Source organism: Periplaneta americana, chromosome 4, assembly GCF_040183065.1.
Source record: "Periplaneta americana isolate PAMFEO1 chromosome 4, P.americana_PAMFEO1_priV1, whole genome shotgun sequence".
Classification (NCBI taxonomy): Eukaryota; Metazoa; Arthropoda; class Insecta; order Blattodea; family Blattidae; genus Periplaneta; species Periplaneta americana.
Window position 1 is genome coordinate 154,029,242 of NC_091120.1, and position 19,861 is coordinate 154,049,102.

The window sequence follows — 19,861 nt, forward strand, 5'->3', positions numbered from 1 at the left end:
TTTGCTAATAAGAAAGAGTGACTTCTCATATCAAACAGACATGTACTTGAACCTGATAATGACTTAAATTTCAGGAGTAAGAAATGTTGACTCAAGAGTGAACCTTATAATAACTAACAATTAAGCTATTATTTATTTATTTATTTTTATTTATTTATTTACTAGTATTTAATGTGCTGTACAACAGCCAGGGGACAATTAAAGTTCTGCACAGGAAAATATAACAAAACCATTAAGTATATTGCAATAATTATTAAAATAAAGACAATTAAAAAATAAGATAAGTGCAAATGGAATAATGGAATCATATAAATAGTATTACAAAATATAAAAGATGTTGAGAATAATATTATAATACATATCGAAACAAAAGACATAAATCAATAACAACTGACATAAAACTACAAAAAGTATAGGGGAGACTGTGGTACTTTTAGCATAGTGTACCTCTGAATATTTTTTATTTTTTTATTTTTGCTGTTATCTAGAGGACTCAAAATGAAATAGATTGTAGAGAAAGCCGCTAAGTACTGTCATTTCAAGTTATCTTGAACCTTACATCCCCTAAGTCTGTCTTTGGAACTGCTCGGTTCGGCACGTGCTCATCAACGTAACGACACGGCAAGGATGCCCCTCCCTCGGGTAACGTGACTCTTTTCAAAAAAGTTGGTTCTTTTACCTTACGGCTCTCTACTGTAAAAGAACTTGGTTCAATACAGACATCATCTTCTCTGGATACTCCGGTTTTGAGAGGAGAACATAGTTTCGTAGCAAGGTTTAATTAACCTGTAATGAGTAAGTATTTAAATATAATCGTGTGTACACTCCTCTCTCATCCGGGCTGGGGACCGGCAATGGAGGAGTTACTACAGCTATTTCTGTACATTATATAGGCCTGCATGACTTACCCCTTCAGCTAATATGTACATATTATTATAACAATATTTTACAGGCTTATTATTTGAGTTTACATTAATTTACAATTATACACAATCCATATCCCTATCATTGCTGCCATAATCGCTTGTTCCAAAATTAATTATTTCGTCAATGGCATCATCCATTCGGAATTATCTTCTTAATCGTAGGTACTACTTTCTGAACACGATAGAATTCTTAGATTGTATCCCGAATAACATGTTGATCGAAGTCGTCCACTTCAACTTTACACAAGTATAATTCTGGAATGAAATAATATGTTTAGTAGAACTATAAGAAAATAAAAACTTGCAACAGTAATTCATTATGTCGCTCTCAATACACACACTATTGTACATAACTATCATAGCAATAATTTCTAACATTACATACCTATTCTTTCCCGGACTAGTGTGAGGTTCATTCGGTTGTTATTCAATATTATTTTTAATTCTCTTCACGGAACTAATACTTTTGCCAGAGTATTTAGCCTCTCTCTCATATTCCTTATCAAGAGGTTCCAGCAAATATTTGTTTAATTTTTCCTCCTCGCAACGCATAATTTTATTATATTTGCGATAATTTCTCTTTCTCGGCTATGGATAACAGCGTTACTTTTTCTCCGCGGTGGTGTGATTTCACCATAATTACTACCCTGTGGTTGCTGCTCCATGGTAACACTACTGGTACGCAGTGAAGGAAATAGCTCTATGTTTCTTGACAAGAGGTTATGCTGCGGAGCATGCGCAAACAACTCAGTTGGCTCCACCCGCGTTACTCGCTTCCTTCCCTCTGCCCCTCTGTCCCCGCTCAGAAGGTTCAAGATAACTTGCAATTACAGTAGCTCTGGTCGTAGTTTCAGTTTGATTTACTGCAAAGTGTGAGTTCTGTTGACAAAATATTTTTTTATTACCAAAAGTAAACATTTCGTTCATTGATATATATTTTCTAACACAAAACCAGATTGTATTTGTTACTATCTACCAAGTACAGTGTGTTCCCTATCATCTGGTGAGTAATAACATAATTTAATTTTCATTATTTATTCGAATCTCTAGTTTTGGGAGTCATATTTGTTTAAACGCGCACCGTCTTGTAACTTTGAACACAAAACATCTTGTACCATAGAACATATTCCAAGGTACACGATACTATCGGTTTTTGTTGTTCTTTTATTGTAAGAATATGTCACTAAGTAAGTCTGGAGTTAAGAGGCCCCCATTTGATCCAGATGCCTTGAAGAAAGCTGTTGAAGCAGTTATTGCTCCTCCAGAAAATAAAATCTCAATCAGAGAAGCCTGTTCTGGTTTATGATGGAAAATACATTTTAAATATGAGTGTCAGTTCTTACAGCTATATTCACACCTATATTCCATGTGTTCCAAATTACAAGAGGATATGTTCCAAGATACATGAACCTGTTGTACCTTTGAACACATTACATATCCCTTCATTTTATTTTTTCAATCCTTAATAGAGCTGTAAAACAGAAAAATACTTACAGCAAGTTGTAAATTAATATTCAATAATTACTTCAAGCATTTTTTCATTAAAAAATTTCATTTCCAAAAATAAAACAATAAATAAAATGTAAAAAATATTTAAAGGTACAACAGTCTCCCCTATACCATACATTAAATGCATCCAAGTTCAATCCATGCAAATTAGCTTATTTTATACATCTGCATACCGGAGAGAGAGATTTAGAAATTCTATTACAAAAAATTTTATGAAATCTTAGACCCTTAGCAGGAATACGAAGACTGATATTGCTTATGAATGATTCACAATCAATATCACCCTTAATGACTTTACAAAAAAATAAATAATCAAGATCTTGATGTCTGGCAAATAAACTACAGAAATTAAAATATTTACAGTTAATCTCATATTTATTGTCGGAATTAGATAAAAATATTTAAGAACACAAGACAATAGTAATAATAATAATAATAATAACAATAATAATAATAATAATAATAATAATGATAACAAAAAGTCTTTAATTATAATGTTTGCTTCGTAACACTCCTTGGCCCTATACATTACTGATTTAAATATTAAAGTTTAATCAGAGTTACACTGTTATATCCCAAAGAGTTTAATGAAACCAGTAAGGTAATTTTAGTATTATTTATATAGCCTATGTTGTAAAATTACATATTTATATGTGTAAAAAAATTGTTTATTAAAAAAAAGAGACGTGGATTACAAATGTAATCCGCGCGAGTACTGGTGTCACAAATTACGGCGCGAGCACTAAAGGGTTAATACTTCATTTAACATTCCTTTCACTTCCTGATTTTGGGAAATAGGCTATTAAGAAAACCTATTTATAAGTTACTGAAGTCAACTTGGAGGGAGAACTTCGTTATTCCAGATATACCGTAAGTAATTATTAGCATTCTGTCTGTGTGACCGATAACTTAACTTTTAAAATTGATCACGAAGTTCTGTTCTTCATGCAATTACTACCATACTATCCCGTACAGAAGTTAAACAATATACAGTATGATTAAGGAAGAATAGTAAATATTTAGAGGGTGACAGTATGGACTGTTACGAGTAAAAAAGTTCATACAAACACGTAACCAATTTGCAATGGGTATGAAAACATAGCTATTTAAATGGTACGTATAACATGAGTTACAAGTGGCAAAAAGGAAAGATAAATTACTGAATTTAGTGACTACTTACATTGTAAATTGTAACAGTAATGTACTTTACTGCTCTGTTTACATCAGTAAATGTTGATCTTCTGAGCTCGTCTTGTTCTTTTTGAGGGCACCACTATTCATAATATGATCGATAAATTCGTCCCTGGTATTTACAGTGTTTTTGTACACTTCATTTTTCATCCCCCACACACGAATTTCTTTACTTAGATTAATCCACACTATCAGCCTCTAAAATATTAACTATTTTTCTTATATCACCCTGCATGGTGATGAAATGCAAAATATTTCAAAGAATTACTGTTGATTTTGTGATGAAATAGCATCTAGTCGTTCATAAGAAAACAGAAATTGAATTTAGTTGAAAAACATTTCAATCATTAACGTGGCTTTTTATTTGTTCAGGTCATTTGTAAGCACGCTTTAAAAATGCTCAAAACAACGTACAAAGTATTGGAGTTAAATTGTATTTTTCACTTGGAAGCACATTTTCACAGTAATTTCCTTGTGGGACAAGTGTGTACCACAGAGAAACATTTTTCGCCATAGTTTAAATTATTTACCGGAACTAATTTTTTAATTCCTAATTTCAGCATGGTCAGAATATGTAAAATATATTCAAACACAGAATATGTACACAAAGGATAGACAGCATGAAACACTGTCCACATCAAAAGAGACTCACACAGTGTCCTATAAAAAGAGCTTATAGTGTCATGTAATTTATTATATTATAGCGTTGCATGCAACTAACAAAGGCAAACGTCCTTCATAAAAAAATGTAATGCATGGATTTACCCCATTCTCAGCCCTTCCGGGCCTTTCCGGAAGTATCAAAGTGAAGTAAATTTTGTAATTGTCTAATTATGTAAGATTCATGTGACAAAAACAAAAAAAAAAGGGAAATCAATAAGACCTGTTTAGTTTAATTAATTTTATTTCAATTGTCAAGATGTGTTTAACAAGTGATATTGGAATTGGAATGGAATGGAATTTAACTAAGGGGGCAAGATGGGCCAGTACTGCGACCTATTGAGATCTATTGCGCTAACCCTCGATATGGAATGAGTTGCATGCCACAGACCCCCTACGCGCACCACCCTAACCACATGACTCCCTTAACGACCGGTCCCTACAGCCGACAGAATCCATTTACCATTCCTGCTTCGGCAAATTCCCCCCTGTCGGTCCGAGGCGAAACTCCTTCCCCGAGTAGGTCCGCGTCGGGTGCCATTGCAGAAGCCATCCAACAACATCGCTGAACTACATTCCACGGAGGCCGGTCGAGAGAGTCAGCAGCTTCAGGAGGCCACCGGCAGAATGATCTGAAAAACCAGAAACGGGATGATGAGGAAAGGATGATGGGGGAGGAAAGGAAGGCACCCGGCAACTCGTCCTGACCGGGAATCGAACCCGGGACGGCTGAGTTCGGAGTTAGACTCGCTAACCCCTCAGCCACAACGGTGGACAACAAGTGATATTAGTTGTTAATGTTAGGTTTATTCGCTATTAGTTGCATTTTATAATACACATAAAGTCTCCCAAAATTGTAAATTAGTTAGGATGTTATGGGGTTTCTCCAACAAGCAAACTGAAAATAAGCAAAGCAATGCTATTTTTCTAAGTATTAGAGTGAATGAAAGTAAGTATCAACAATGTTATAATCTATGTGAAAACTATAATATAAAATCACATCGACCGCCACAATCTTCGAAACCGACATCAAGCACTTCTTTCTATCCCTCTTCATAGAACGTCTTTATACTCATCTTCCTATAATGTAGAAATACCTCGCCTCTGGAATTCGTTACCTAATGACGTCAGGGACTGCCGGACTTTATCACATTCCAAATTAAATTGGAAAATTTTGTATTAGTTAATGTTTTTAGGTATTTCTAGAAGTATTGATTTGTTTTTTTTTTTCTTTTTCTTTTTTAATCTAGATTAAAATTGCAAGCTTCTTGTTTATGTTAGTTAATTAGTTAGGATACAATTAATTATGATACTTAATCACTCATTTAAAGTTTGTGTGACTGCAACCTGTGTATATTTTTGTGTGGCTTTACTTTGTTTATAGTGTTTTTTTTTCTCTCTCTCTTTATTTTTTGTGTAGCTTTATTTTGTATATAGTGTATTTTTTTCTGTTTATTTCTATTATTGTATTTGTATTCCTAGTGTTGTGGAGGAGAAGGCCTAATGGCCTTAATTACACTAGAATAAATAAATAAATAAATTCTTTCCCCGATAGCCGGCTGGTAACGCAAGGAGGGAATTGCCTAGGGATGAGGGGGCTTTCCTGCTCTAAACCTGGGTGTACCTTAGTGTAGTCAGCCGGTGTGAATTTGGGAATGCGCCTAGTTTGAGGGTTAAAGCAACAGATCGTAACATGTCGCTGTACTCGGCCATAGTGCCCTCCTCCCGTAAATTCTATTTCATTCCATACCGATGGACTAATTCGCGAGTTAGTGTCGTAGGTCCTGAACAGTTTATCCATTGCATCTTCCCAGCAGAAACAAATTCGTCAACGACGAGCGTTTTGAAGTTGTGTTGTTCTAAATACGAATACATTTTAATGAATTTCCAGCGATGTTTTATTTCTTTTTTTATTATTTTGAATCAAATGCAGTTTAAATTCTGCTGGTTCGCAAATTTAATTATTGCATAAGCCATTTACTTTCCTCTGCAAATGCTAATCGCATATGCGTTTGTAGTTTCCACTCGTCCGTGTTTGCGAACTGAATAGCATGAAAAGGCCAATTGAAAAACACACACACACACATAGCTTCCACACCAGAAGTAATCAGAGGGAAAATAAAAACTTAATTGGACCAGAGATTGTTCGGCAGGTAAAGGGATTACCAATTTCCGACTGGGAGCCAAAGCTTTGAACTTTGATGCCTCCACCGGTCGCCAACGGCCGATCAAAGTATTCCGACAAGCATAAGATCGTTCATTACGATCACACAGAACAATGAGAGGCATGGTTTAAGAGAAGCCGTCACGAATGCTACATTTACTACATCATTATATTATGTTTCACTTTTCTCGTAACAATTCAGTCCCTCTAAGACACATAGCAAATGATGGTCGCGTTTATAGTTCATTGCTTTATTGTTCGAGAGATATATAAAATAAGGCAGGTGCATAACTTCACTACGCTCATATATTTACGTAGAACTATGTATCCTCCTTTTATTCCCCTTGATCTCCTCCCATTTTCCTTTCTGTCTTTATATTTACTTTGTTTTACTTTTATTTCTTTTGCTCTCTTTATATTTCCCTTGTTCTCCTTGTACTACCCTTGCTCTTCTTGTATTACCCTTGCTTTCTTTCTATTCCCCTTGCTCCCCTCTTCTTATATTCCTTTGCTGTCGTTTTATTCCCCTTGTTGTCGTTGTATTCCCCTTACTCTCGTTCTATTCTCCTTGTTATGCTGGTTTTCCCCGTACCGGGCTGATTAACATACAACTTTTCACCTACAAGAGTTGTGACGTATTCAAAATTGACATACAAAATTTTAATATATTATTAATATACATGCAGTTTTTATTTATAGTTCTAGGTTTATTGCATCTATTTATTTATAGTTAGAAATAAATTTAGGTTTATTTTATTTCTTTTATGCTCGACCATGCCGAAATGTAGTAATTATACACACCTGGTAGCAGTCCTTTAATGCATGTCATTAAAGTACACGTTCAGGTGTTCAGCCAATGACAAGTCAGCTTTGTACCGTTATAAAACCGCAAGTATCGATTATTCTCGGATATGCAATCGACAGAGAATTAGCGAAAAGTCACGGAGGCTGGAAATCCAATACTGTCGCAAAGGTTATGTTCTGTTACTATAATAATTAGCGTTAATTGTAAATAATATTCAAATAAATTCAATTTGTCATCTCGTTTTTCAATGTCGAATTCAATAATCAAGGTTGTATCAAGTTTAACGGGATTACATCAAGGTCAATGACATTATTGTTCCTCGGAAAAAATCAATACTTTCGCGTCTGCGCACATCTCACAATTCACGACCTAGAACAAGGTCACTTCCGATCTTGTCAGATACAAATAAAACGCATACATCTGAATAATTTCAAGTTAGAAATATGGTCGAGCATAAAAAGTCGTATGAAACTCGCCTATAATGGTAATTAAGAAGCTCGTATGGAAATTATAAAACTCGCTTGCGCTCGTTTCATAAACATCCATACACGCTTCTTAATTACTATCATTATAGGCTCGTTGCATAATGTACTATTATTTTTCTGCAATTATTATATAATTGTAATGGTATTATTGTATATTACATATCACTGCCACCGGGTGCATACCCAATTGTAGTGTTAATAAATACATACATACATACATACATACATATTTTTCTTGCATACAATATTTTTACCTGCTTCACATTTTACCTACTCATTAAATTTGGCACAGACTACTTATTGTTTGCATGCTATTAATTTGGTATAGTATTCATTTGACATACTTTGTATAATGTACATAAATTATAAAGTAAAATTATGGCCACATGTTCTGAAGTAATCCAAAATGCGTCCCTTATCTTCATGTTGCTGTTATCTTTGGGCTATATGTTGTATTCTTCTGATATAAGAATCCCCTAAAACAGGGGTTCTCAAACTTTTTGAGACTGCGCCGTCATTCACATGTGAGATTTTCTGTGCGACGTTTTTGTAACGAAAATTTAAAAAATGCTCAAATTACATTTAGTAGTATTTCTTTTTTTAAGAAAATAGTTGTTTAGCCTTCCTTACCAGCTTGTAAAAATAAAAAAAAATTGGAATAAAATAAATATCTACACGTACTGAAAACCTGCATGTCATGTTTTATTATAGGCTGTATTATAATTTATTTTAGTTTTACCTTATAGCTGCGACGCCCAAAACATAGACAGACCACGCACCAGGGCGTCGCGACGCACCGTTTGAGAACCTCCTGCTTTAAAAGATAAATGTTGCCCTCCCTCTTGTTGTTTCTACAAATTCACCCTCCATAATTTTTTTTTCATCCGAAACCTCTATAATTTTTAAGCAAAAACAAGTAACCTTAGAAACTATAACAGCAACTATTAACAATGTGCACAATATAATTACAGTAGAATATGTCAAAATAAAGTATGTGAATGTACAAATGAAACAAGGTAGTTGTATACCAGAAAATAGTGTACCTAAAATGTTGTGTCAAATTAAATTAGATGAAAAATTGATAAGCCAAATACTTGTATGTAAAATACGTTATGTGTCAAATAGCAGTAGGTAAAGTGCAGTATGTCAATCCACCAGGAACTGGTTTCCCCAATTGTTAGCTTATTATTCTCATAGCTCTACCTCTATTCCATTTGTTATTCTTCTACTCCTCTTGTCCTCATTGTGTTCCCTCTGTTTTTATATTCCCTTTTCTCTCCTTCTATTACCCTTGCTCGCCTTCTTGTTTTTCCTCAGCTATGCCTGTAATTCAATTTGTTCTTCTTATATTACCGTAATTCTTCTTATCTTTCACTTCTCCTAATTTTCCACTTCATCTCCTAGTATTTCACCCGTTCTCCTTTTACTCTTTATATTTCTCTTATTCTCCTGGTAGGAAATCGCCTTATTCTCCTTGTATTTCCCTTGTTCTCTTTATTTTGCTTTCTCTTCGTTCTCCTTACCTTCCACTTTTTTCCTTGTATTCCTCTTGTTCTCCCTGCATTGTAATTGTTCTCCTTGTGTTTCCCTTGTACTCTTCATTTTCCCCTTGCTATCTTCGTCTTCAGCTTGTTATCGTGCATTCCCTCTTTCTCCTTGTGTTCCTCTTGCTCTCATTTTATCTTATTGTTTCCCAGGTATTGCCTAACTTGTTATTTTATTTCCCTTGATCTCCTTGTCTTCTCTTGTTCTTCCTGTATCCTCCTTGTCGTCCTTCTATTCTCCTTATTATCTTAGTATTTTTCTTGCTTTAGTTTTATTCCTTTTATCATCCTTGTATTTTTCTTGCATTCCTCTTGTTGTCCTTGTATAATTATCAGGCAGCGCATTTTCGTTCCCAACGAACAGCGGTTCGATTAGTTTCTTCTGGTAGCTACATCTATAACGTCACGTGAAAGCGTAAGCAAGGTCGACTTGCAAGCAGGTACACATGGGTGTCATGAAATAATAATGATGTAATGTATTATAAATTTGCTCCTGTAACGTCATATGACGTAACATTCTCTTAGTTTAAACAAATGTTATGTGATGTTCGTAAAAGATTTGCATTTCATAATCTCAGAATATATGTTTTCGTTCACTGCAACGGGGTAGGTTTTGATAAACGAATTAATTGTATATATTGTGTAAAATATAAATATTGACCTGGTTTCCGAAATTGGTAGAAGTTTGGTGACTGTTACTGGAGACCCTTACTGCACCAATTATCTACGGCAACGAATAGAATAGCCATCTAACGTTGAAACGCAGTCAGCACTTTGGGAACCTTTCCAGACGCCAATTATCTGTATGAGATTTTCCTTATTTGAATGTCTGAAGTGATTGAAATTTTCTTTTCCTAACATATTCATATAAAAAGTCAGGTATCACAATATTGATAATTTGTATACTGATTTTGTTATTATTTTGGCCCAGTAACGTCATGTGACGTAAGAAGAACATTAGCTTAAACAAATTTTTACTGGCAGTTATAGTAAAAGATATGAATTTATAATCTCAGAATATATGTTTTTGTATATAATAGCATACAATATATATTATAGAACATAATAGTAAACATGATACACATTAACTGTAAATACTATATATATATATATATTCAATTAATTCATTTAACGAAATCAACTCCGTTACTGCAAACAAAAACGGTTGAAAATCGAATATTCGGTCGGTTGCCCGACCTTGACGGACGTTCTCTAACCGGTCGAATTTAAACCGGTTGTAAGTGCTGTTTTGCAGCTCTCTGGTATCTACATTGTAAAAATAACAGCTATTACTTTGTAAAATTTAAAAGGTCCAAAATAAGTTTTCCAAACGAAACCACTCAGAGGAAGCAGGAAGCAAGTATCCCTCGCAGCATCTGTTAAGGTTCTCTTATGTGCGGGAGTCATGAACTCACGCTGTAGTAACAGCTGACTGTCACAAGAGTGAGAATAATGGCATTGTCGAACTGACTACTGCAACCGATCCCATCCCACTTGACGTTACTTTCGAAATGCACCTATTCTGGAGAATGTCCCATGTAGATATATCGAAAGTTTCGGAGTTATGGCTCCTCATCATGGAAGATAGGGAATGTGGAACGTGGAAACTATTGGTTTTTTTACCAAGAGATATTCTCTAGGACTGGACTGGACTTGGAAACTTCGGACATCTCTACATTCAGGACAATGTGAAGATTCACAGAAACTTATCATCACGTTGATTACCAAAGTGCAGTAAGCGGTAAGCTGATACAGAAAAATGCCACCCGTCAAGTTCAGAGGTAGGCGCATTTGTCCGACTGTACTCGGGCTTGAGATCGGTTCCCTCTTGAATCGATTTCGTCTTTGGGTTTCTACTGAGGTTTTTCCCAACTGTAAAGAGAACGACAGGCAACCACATGACGAATCTTAGGTATATTCTAGCCAAATACCATCTTTCTAACAGAAATCATATCGACGATATTTTAATAATCTAGCAGTTGATATAGCGTCGTATAATAATTAGCTAATAATACATTAGCTTAAAAATAACATGACACAAAACAATTCGACAGAAAAACAATCAAAATAATTTAAACTATGATGTTACTCCCAAAGTTTGTGTATTCTAGCACAATAAACCTGATCGCGATTTTCATTTGTTGTGTTTCCTCATCCCTCACCCAATCAACGATATGCTTTATTCACTTGTTTCGCTGCAATCAATATGCCATGTACTGCATCTCCGAATCGACTGGAGATCCCCTCGCGGCAAACCACAAATTGTCAACGATAGTCATATGTTCGAGAGGTCGATGTTAGTATGTGACGTCATCCGGTAGCCGTTGGCAGGAAAAATACAAAAACATCAAAGAGAGAAAGAGAGAAAATATACATGTGGATTAAAGGGTATAGGTAAGCTTCCAACCGAAGCTCTCAGCGTTGCTCTGTTGAGAAACGACCAATCAATTAAGTCACAAAAAAATCCTGATATTATGTTCATCGAAGGTATTTTAAAGGGTCCAATGAAAACTAAAAATCTTTCTTATTGAAGAAATTAATAAAAATGTTTGCCAAACACGACATAAACAACTATTCAACGAACTATTTTAAACTATTCAGTCATCATAAACTCGTATTCTTGCAATTCCCATAACAAATCTATATTTTTGGGCCGTATTCATAGACATGTTTAGCGCGTGCTTCCGGTGGATGATCAGCGAACTAACGTGTTTCGTATCCATAAACCAGTGTTAGCGATATATGATATGATATGAATCCTGTACAAGTAACCAGTCGATAGCCGGGGCTAGTTTAGCACGCTCGTAGCGCGGGCTAGCGAAATGTCTATGAATAGCTCCATATTTGTATTTTTTAATGTATAAAAATAAAGAAAAAGTAAAATAGAATAGTACATTATGCAACGAGCCTATAATGGTAGTAATTATATACGAGCGTCTTAATTACCATTATAGGCAAGTTTCATACGACTTTTTATGCTCGACCATATTTCTAACTTGAAATTATTCATAAGTATTCATGTTATTCTTATCTGACTGCGGAGCGGAACAGACCTTGTGCAATATCTCGTATATTGTGAGATGTGCGCAGACGCGAAAGTATTGATTTTTTCCGAGAAACAAATGTCATTGACCTTGATATAATCTAGAGAGTAAAATAAACATTAATCTTGATATAACCTTGAAATTGATTTAGACATTGAAAAACAAGATGAAAAATTGAATTTATTTGAATATTATTTACAATTAACGCTAATTATTATAGTAACAGAACATAACCTTCTGCGACAGTATTGGATTTCCAGCCTCCGTGACGTTTCGCTAGTTGTCTTTCGATTGCATATGCGAGAGTAATCGATACTTGCGCTTTCATATTGCTACAATGGTGTTTTCTGATTGGTGGAACACCTGAACTTTAATGAATAGGTGTACTTTAATGAGGTCCATTAAAGGGCTGCTACTAGGTGTATAATTACTACATTTCGGTATGGTCGAGCATAAAAAAAAATATAAAATTCTGTACCTCGTATTTTTTTCATTTTATAAAATGAATTTTAATTATTAACTGCAACCAGACATAATTTCTATTTAATTATCCAGTTTACAAAATAAATATCGCTCTATTTTCATCATTTATCAATGCAGCGTACGATTTCGCTTAATTTCAACCGATCAAAACCATCTACAATATTATCGATTTAAATTATCGATTTTGTTTTATCGATATAGTATGTAAATTGTTCCCTCCTACGCAGAAAATCTGGAAGGTTATTGTTGGTTGTTCAACAGTAGTAATAATTAATCAATTTCCACTTTTCCACTTTTGATCAATAAGTTCTTGAGTACAGCTATACACAGAGTGTAAGTGAAATAATCCTGCAGATTTTCATAACTAATAATTAACTCATGATGTATGTAACAAAAATGTGTAACACTATATTGGTGGAAGGAAAGTTCATAGTTTTTTCTTCAGTAGGATCGTCATTTTTCTCCATATTGATAGAAAGGCTAATAAAGAATCATTTATCCCTCTGACGTATTTCAATAGCGTGGACTATTTTCGTGTAAATTTAATTTTAAAACCATTAATTTCAAGCCACTGAACATGCAACCAGATTGTTACATTGTAGCCAGTGAGGGAGCAGGGGAACAGTTCACGTATAATGAGTTCGTTGACCTCTTATATCTGTATTACGAGAAAAAAGGGGACTGTGTTAGCGACGAGGTTGCCGGACTGCTGAAACTTACAACTTAATTTTCTAATTAACCCTTCATCAGTTGTTGCGCCAAGGTTATAAAATGTTAATATCAGATGTTTCTCGTCATATCGTCGGCTAAGAATGAAAACTTCGCATCTCAATTTTTTTTTTTCAAAAACTACTTTTTTGGCTTAATCGGAAGATAATCTTTAAGATAATCTGTACCTATCTTTAAGAAGGGGGACAAGACTAACTGTAGTAACTTTCGAGGAATATCACTTTTGTTGACGTCGTACAAAATTTTATCCAATATTCTTTTGACAAGATTAACTCCATATGTAGATGAAATTATTGGGGATCATCAGTGTAGTTTTAGACGTAATAGATCAACTATTGACCAGATATTTTGTATTCGACAGATAATGGAGAAAAAATGGGAGTATAAGGGTACAGTGCATCAGTTATTCATAGGTTTCAAAGAGGCATATGACTCTGTTGAGAGAGAAGTTTTATATGATATTCTTATTGAATTTGGTATTCCCAAGAAACTAGTTCGATTAATTAAAATGTGTCTCAGTGAAACGTACAGCAGAGTTCGTATAGGTCAGATTCTGTCAGATGCGTTTCCAATTCACTGTGGGCTAAAGCAAGGAGATGCACTATCACCTTTACTTTTTAACTTTGCTCTAGAGTATGCCATTAGGAAAGTCCAGGATAACAGAGAGGATTTGGAATTGAAGGGGTTACATCAGCTTCTTGTCTATACGGATAAGTGAATATGTTAGGAAAAAATTCACAAACGATTAGGGAAAACACGGGAATTTTACTGGAAGCAAGTAAAGAGATAGGTTTGGAAGTAAATCCCGAAAAGACAAAGTATATGAATATGTCTCGTGACGAGAATATTGTACGAAATGGAAATATAAAAGCTAGAAATTTATCTTTTGAAGAGCTGGAGAAATTCAAATATCTTGGAGCAACAGTAACAAATATAAATGATACTCGGGAGGAAATTAAACACAGAATAAATATGGGAAATGCCTGTTATTATTCGGTTGAGAAGCTTTTATCATCCAGTCTGCTGTCAAAAAATCTGAAAGTTATAATTTATAGAAAGTTAGAATTTTACCGGTTGTTCTTTATGGTTGTGAAACTTGGACTGTCACTTTGAGAGAGGAACATAGGTTAAGGGAGTTTGAGAATAAGGTGCTTAGGAAAATATTTGGGGCTTAGAGGGATGAAGTTACAGGAGAATGGAGAAAGTTACACAACACAGAACTGCACGCATTGTATTCTTCACCTGACATAATTAGAAACATTAAATCCAGACGTTTGAGATGGGCAGGACATGTAGCACGTATGGGCGAATCCAGAAATGCACATAGAGTGTTAGTTGGGAGGCCTGAGGGAAAAAGACCTTTAGGGAGGCCGAGACGAAGATGGGAAGATAATATTGAAATGGATTTGAGGGAGGTGGGACATAATGATAGAGAATGGATTAATCTTGCTCAGGATAGGGACTAATGGCGGGCTTATGTGAGGGCGGTAATGAACCTCTGGGTTCCTTAAAAGCCAGTAAGTAAGTAAGTAATCGGAAGATAATCTCGTAACTCATCCGTAAAAGTGTAGAAACAACTGTTTCTTTTTCTGATTTAAAAGTTACATTTGGTCAATTATATTAAAAAAATATAAAAATGAAATCTACAGACAGTTTTTTGTTCCTCCTGTAAAGTTTGGTTTTCGTGAGCTACGAGGTTTTCGACATGTAAGTATTTTCAGCAAATTAAACTCACTTTACGATTGTAGGGGAGTTTTTCCACGTGTTACATGTACAAGGACATCATTTTATTTTTACTAAAATTTTTAATATTAACCTGGCTATACCTTTGGATTAATGGTTCATGCCGGAAACACCGTTTGCTACCCTTTCCACGATTAAAGTTCGATGATACTGGCGTAAAATACAAACAAATCACTTTATTAGGTATAGGAGGGAAGAAAAGTAATTCATCCATTTACGTAAACTAAGAGATATCGTAATTTTGAATTTGATATTTTCATTAGCTTTTTGTTTAATCAAAATACAGTACTTTATTAACAATAAGTGTTTTTACTCACGAATTGAGTTATCCATGCGAATGTATTCATTATGCAGTGTATATTATACTGTCTACAGCACATTAGCGTACAATAGTCTATAGAGAATGAAGTTAAATAGAAAACTAATCATAATATTGATATTTAAATATTTCTGAAAATGGTGGCCGTTCATTTAGATACAGGGTTCAGTTCTTTTGTGCATATTATCGCATTACCCATATAGACTATTGCATCTAATTCCAATTACCATTTCGTCCTTCGTACTAGTAACTCATGTTGAAATAATTCTATACCTATTATATAAGAGTATCTTACGTACTGTAAATTCAATCTTCACTTCTGCCCGATCCGCACATATAACATTACTCAGACATGCTATCTATTGTCCGTCCAAGTGGTTATGTCGCAGGATCGTAGAAAGGGGGGAAATCACGTGACAGTTAATTCCTTTTATTTAAGTTATTTTAAACAGTTGCGGGTGAGGGAAATCGGAATGCGACGTAGGCAAACGGACGACAGAACCTGTGCGAAAATATGATTCAATATTAAATACTGAAAGCTCTTTCGTCACTGGAAAACGCGAACGTACTACACTCACTAACTCAATACTGTTTGTGTTTACTACGACCTTAAGGCGACTTTGACTGTATGCGCTTAGATCTGTGAGGAGAACATTTGGAAGTTCACTAGTAGAGGGGGTGGGAGTGAAGTACATTCAAAAACTCAGGCACAATAAAAATTGAAGTAAAAATAAAATGATGTCCCTGTATGTAGGGCTACATTGACTACCTCCTATATCGACGGAGCAATGTATTTCGTCACTGAATAACCTCTACAGTTAAAATCATTAAATAAAATACTACTACAGTAGAACCTCTATTATCCGTGGTAATGAAGGGGGTGGAGTGAACGGTTAATCGAAAAAATCGGATAATCCGTACCATATAAAGTTTTCTTAAATTAAGTGCATAGATTAATACAATTTCGTAATTTCCTCCGTGGTCTTCTGTTTTAACATTCTAGATAACAGATCAGGCGTTCACTAATTTAAGTCTGATTTTCAACGACAAAACTCCTTATGACGACTGTGTGTGAAAAGATAGGAATAGTAGGCCTACAAGTCTCATGTTGTAGATTTACATACTTTATACACTTTATATATATTTTTTTCATTAAATCGTGCACAGTTGTAATTCCTATTTCATGTTCTGATGCGAGATGAACCACAGTTTCTCTTTTTTCCAAACCATTCAATTACTTGTACTTTTTTCGTAGCACAACACGTTTTCTTTTGACACCTGTAGAAAACATTTTGCATAGAAGTTAGACAGTACGGCCCCTTTAAGAGTAGACCATACTGTATAAGGGTAAAGATTTGTAAAGAAAGCACTCTGTAGAAAAAAGTCGTACTAATATAATGTGCATACAGTACTTCATATTTTTTCTACATCAAAAAAAAAAAAGAGCGAGAGAGGAAGTCAGTCGGATAATCCATCAATCGGTTAATAGGGTGACGGATAATCGAGGTTCTACTGTACTTAAGATAGAGGTGAAGAATGTAACAATTTTCAAGCAAATAACAGGTAAAATTGAACCCGCGTACTTAGGATCATCAGCTAGCGTGGTGAGCACCAGGCAGTCATTCTACCATAACTGTATGTTAGATGAATTCTTGATGCAAATATTGTATTTCAGATCACAGTTCCTTTCAGCCTGCTTCCATTTTCTAGTTCAAAATATATATGGCTTACTTTATTTCCTGCAATATAACACGATGAAATATGAATCAGCTTTCATTTCCGTCTGTATTACATTGCTACAAACTATTCCAGAGGAAAGAATATTATAAAGATAGCTGTAGCAAGTATGTAGAAGGAGGTTAAACTACTTTTCCCATTCTGAAATTACAACCTGACTGTACATACAAGATTACAGGGTTATCCCGTCTCAAAATCCAATTCCCGAGGCATACATGAGAATCGCAAGGTGTACGCCAGATGCCGTACATGTGGAATCCGATTTAAAACTCTTTGTAGAAGGGGAAGTTCTTATCTGTGGAAGACACGTTGCAGGATTTGCAGTATCAGCTGATTGCCACTTAATCCTGCTAAAGGACTAGCACATATGCCTCACCATACACTTTATTGCTAGAGGATAACAGCTGTAACAACTTAGACGCTTTCGTTTTTCATTTTACAGATTCTTATTAATATCACATAAACTGATACAAAAATGAGTTAGGAAGTTTAATTTCCATGGAAACATTTTCTAGCAAGTCATACACAGTCTAGTATATACAGTCACGAAGCTTGAGTTGTGAGGGTGCTAGGAACAATAGACTGTGCCGGTACTATTTCGCATTGTCTGTAATGAGGCGATATTAGCGATCCTAGTGGTTAGCAACTATCTATGGATGCATATTTACTACGTATTGAGCTTCGTGACTGTATATACTAGACTGTGGTGATACTTCACAAGTGTAAAGGGAAAAATCTCACTGATCAGTGACTACGTCTTTACGTAATTCTTTTGAATTTATTATCTTCTTATCATTAGGGATATGATTTATTAATATTCAGTATTTCCGTGGTATTTGATTTTCGGTGATTAAGGATTTGATTGAGGTTGATTTCTATTAATAAAATATACATTTATATGTGATTAACATATTAACACAGTCTAGTATATACAGTCACGAAGCTCAATACGTAGTAAATATGCATACATAGATAGTTGCTCACCACTAGGATCGCTAATATCGCCTCATTACAGACAATGCGAAATAGTACCGGCACAGTTTACTGTTTCTAGCACCCTCAAAACTCAAGCTTCGTGACTGTGATATTAATTTATTTTACATGACCAAAAATGCGTCCATTACAATAACATTTATGTACACTGGTGTTCAAAGATATCTGACCTAGAATTTTTTGATCGTGTAAGCGAACTTTCTAACCACGGGAAAAGTCAGGAACAAATTGATAAACTTTGAAATAGCTTCGCTAGTTCTCAATAAGTAACCCTATTATTGGAACGAGTAAAAAGAGTATTTGGGAAAATTTTGATGTAGACCGAATATAAATTATTCTCATAACTGATAGTATCAGCGGTTTCCCGCTAAATCCAGTATTTTTACAATCGTTAGAGTGATATGAAATTTTGAATTTTGTAATACAGGTATATTTATGTAGCCTACTATTGGCGACACTAACTGTTATCTTCGCCATCTATTCATAGAAGTAATAACTTACAAACTTACGTGAACAAATTATCGATCAATATCGATTAATAGGGGTCAAGTATCTTTGAACGCAAGTGTACAAAGTAGATTATTATATTATACTTCTATGTACATTGCATGATTGCAAGTAGATTCAGCGGCACTCAACAGATACAATACACGAAGCCTTTGGCATATACAACGCCTAAAGGAAATTTTTTAATTTCTTGTTACACAAAATGTGATATTTTTGACATGGAACGTGTATGTTCGAGGTACACTGACGTTCAAAGGTATTCGACCTATGATTTTATGATCGTGTAAGCGAACTTTCCAACCACAGGATAAGTCAGAACCAAAGATATAAAAAAAAAAAAATGACAAACTTTGAAACAGTTCCTCTAGTTCTCAATAGGTGGCACCATTATTGGGACAGTTAAAAAGTGTCAGAGAAAATTATTATGTAGATTAAGCATTAATTGACAATATCAGTGGTTTCCAACTAAACCCAGTGTTATTTTACAATCAGTTGAGTGGGATGAAAAATTGAATTCCATAATGCGGGAATATTTATCTACAATTGGCAACAGTGACTATTATCTTCGCCATCTAATCATAGAAGCAATAACTAAAGAATCCACATTTACGCCAACAAATTATCGATCACTATCGATTAGTCGAATCAGACATTTTTGAACAACAGTGTACAAGAGAGAAAGATTGTAACATTTATGCATAAAAGGTTAACTATGACGTCACTCATGGTAACATGAAATGTGAACTTAATAAATGTAAATAATAAAAATGTGGATAATTTGGAAAAAAGCGATAGCAGCAGACATGTTTAAGTTCATATCTCTTTAATCTGACCTCTCAGATCCTGAATTCCTTATATAAAAAAATGTTCTGTAAAGTATTCGCTAGATCCGGGTTCAAATCCTGTTTGGAACAAGTTATCTGGTTGAGACTTTTTTGGGGGTTTTTCCTCAACTCATTAAGAGCAAATGCCGAGTAAATTTTGGGCTGGATCCTGGAATACGTTAGCTAGCATTACCACCT

At 34.7% G+C, this 19,861-nt stretch overlaps 1 protein-coding gene across 1 annotated transcript in view; it reads left to right on the plus strand.

The window, feature by feature from the left end:
* LOC138698335 (uncharacterized) overlaps window positions 1-19,861 on the plus strand; it is a 965,071-nt gene that overhangs the window by 187,751 nt on the left and 757,459 nt on the right. The window lies entirely within an intron of this gene.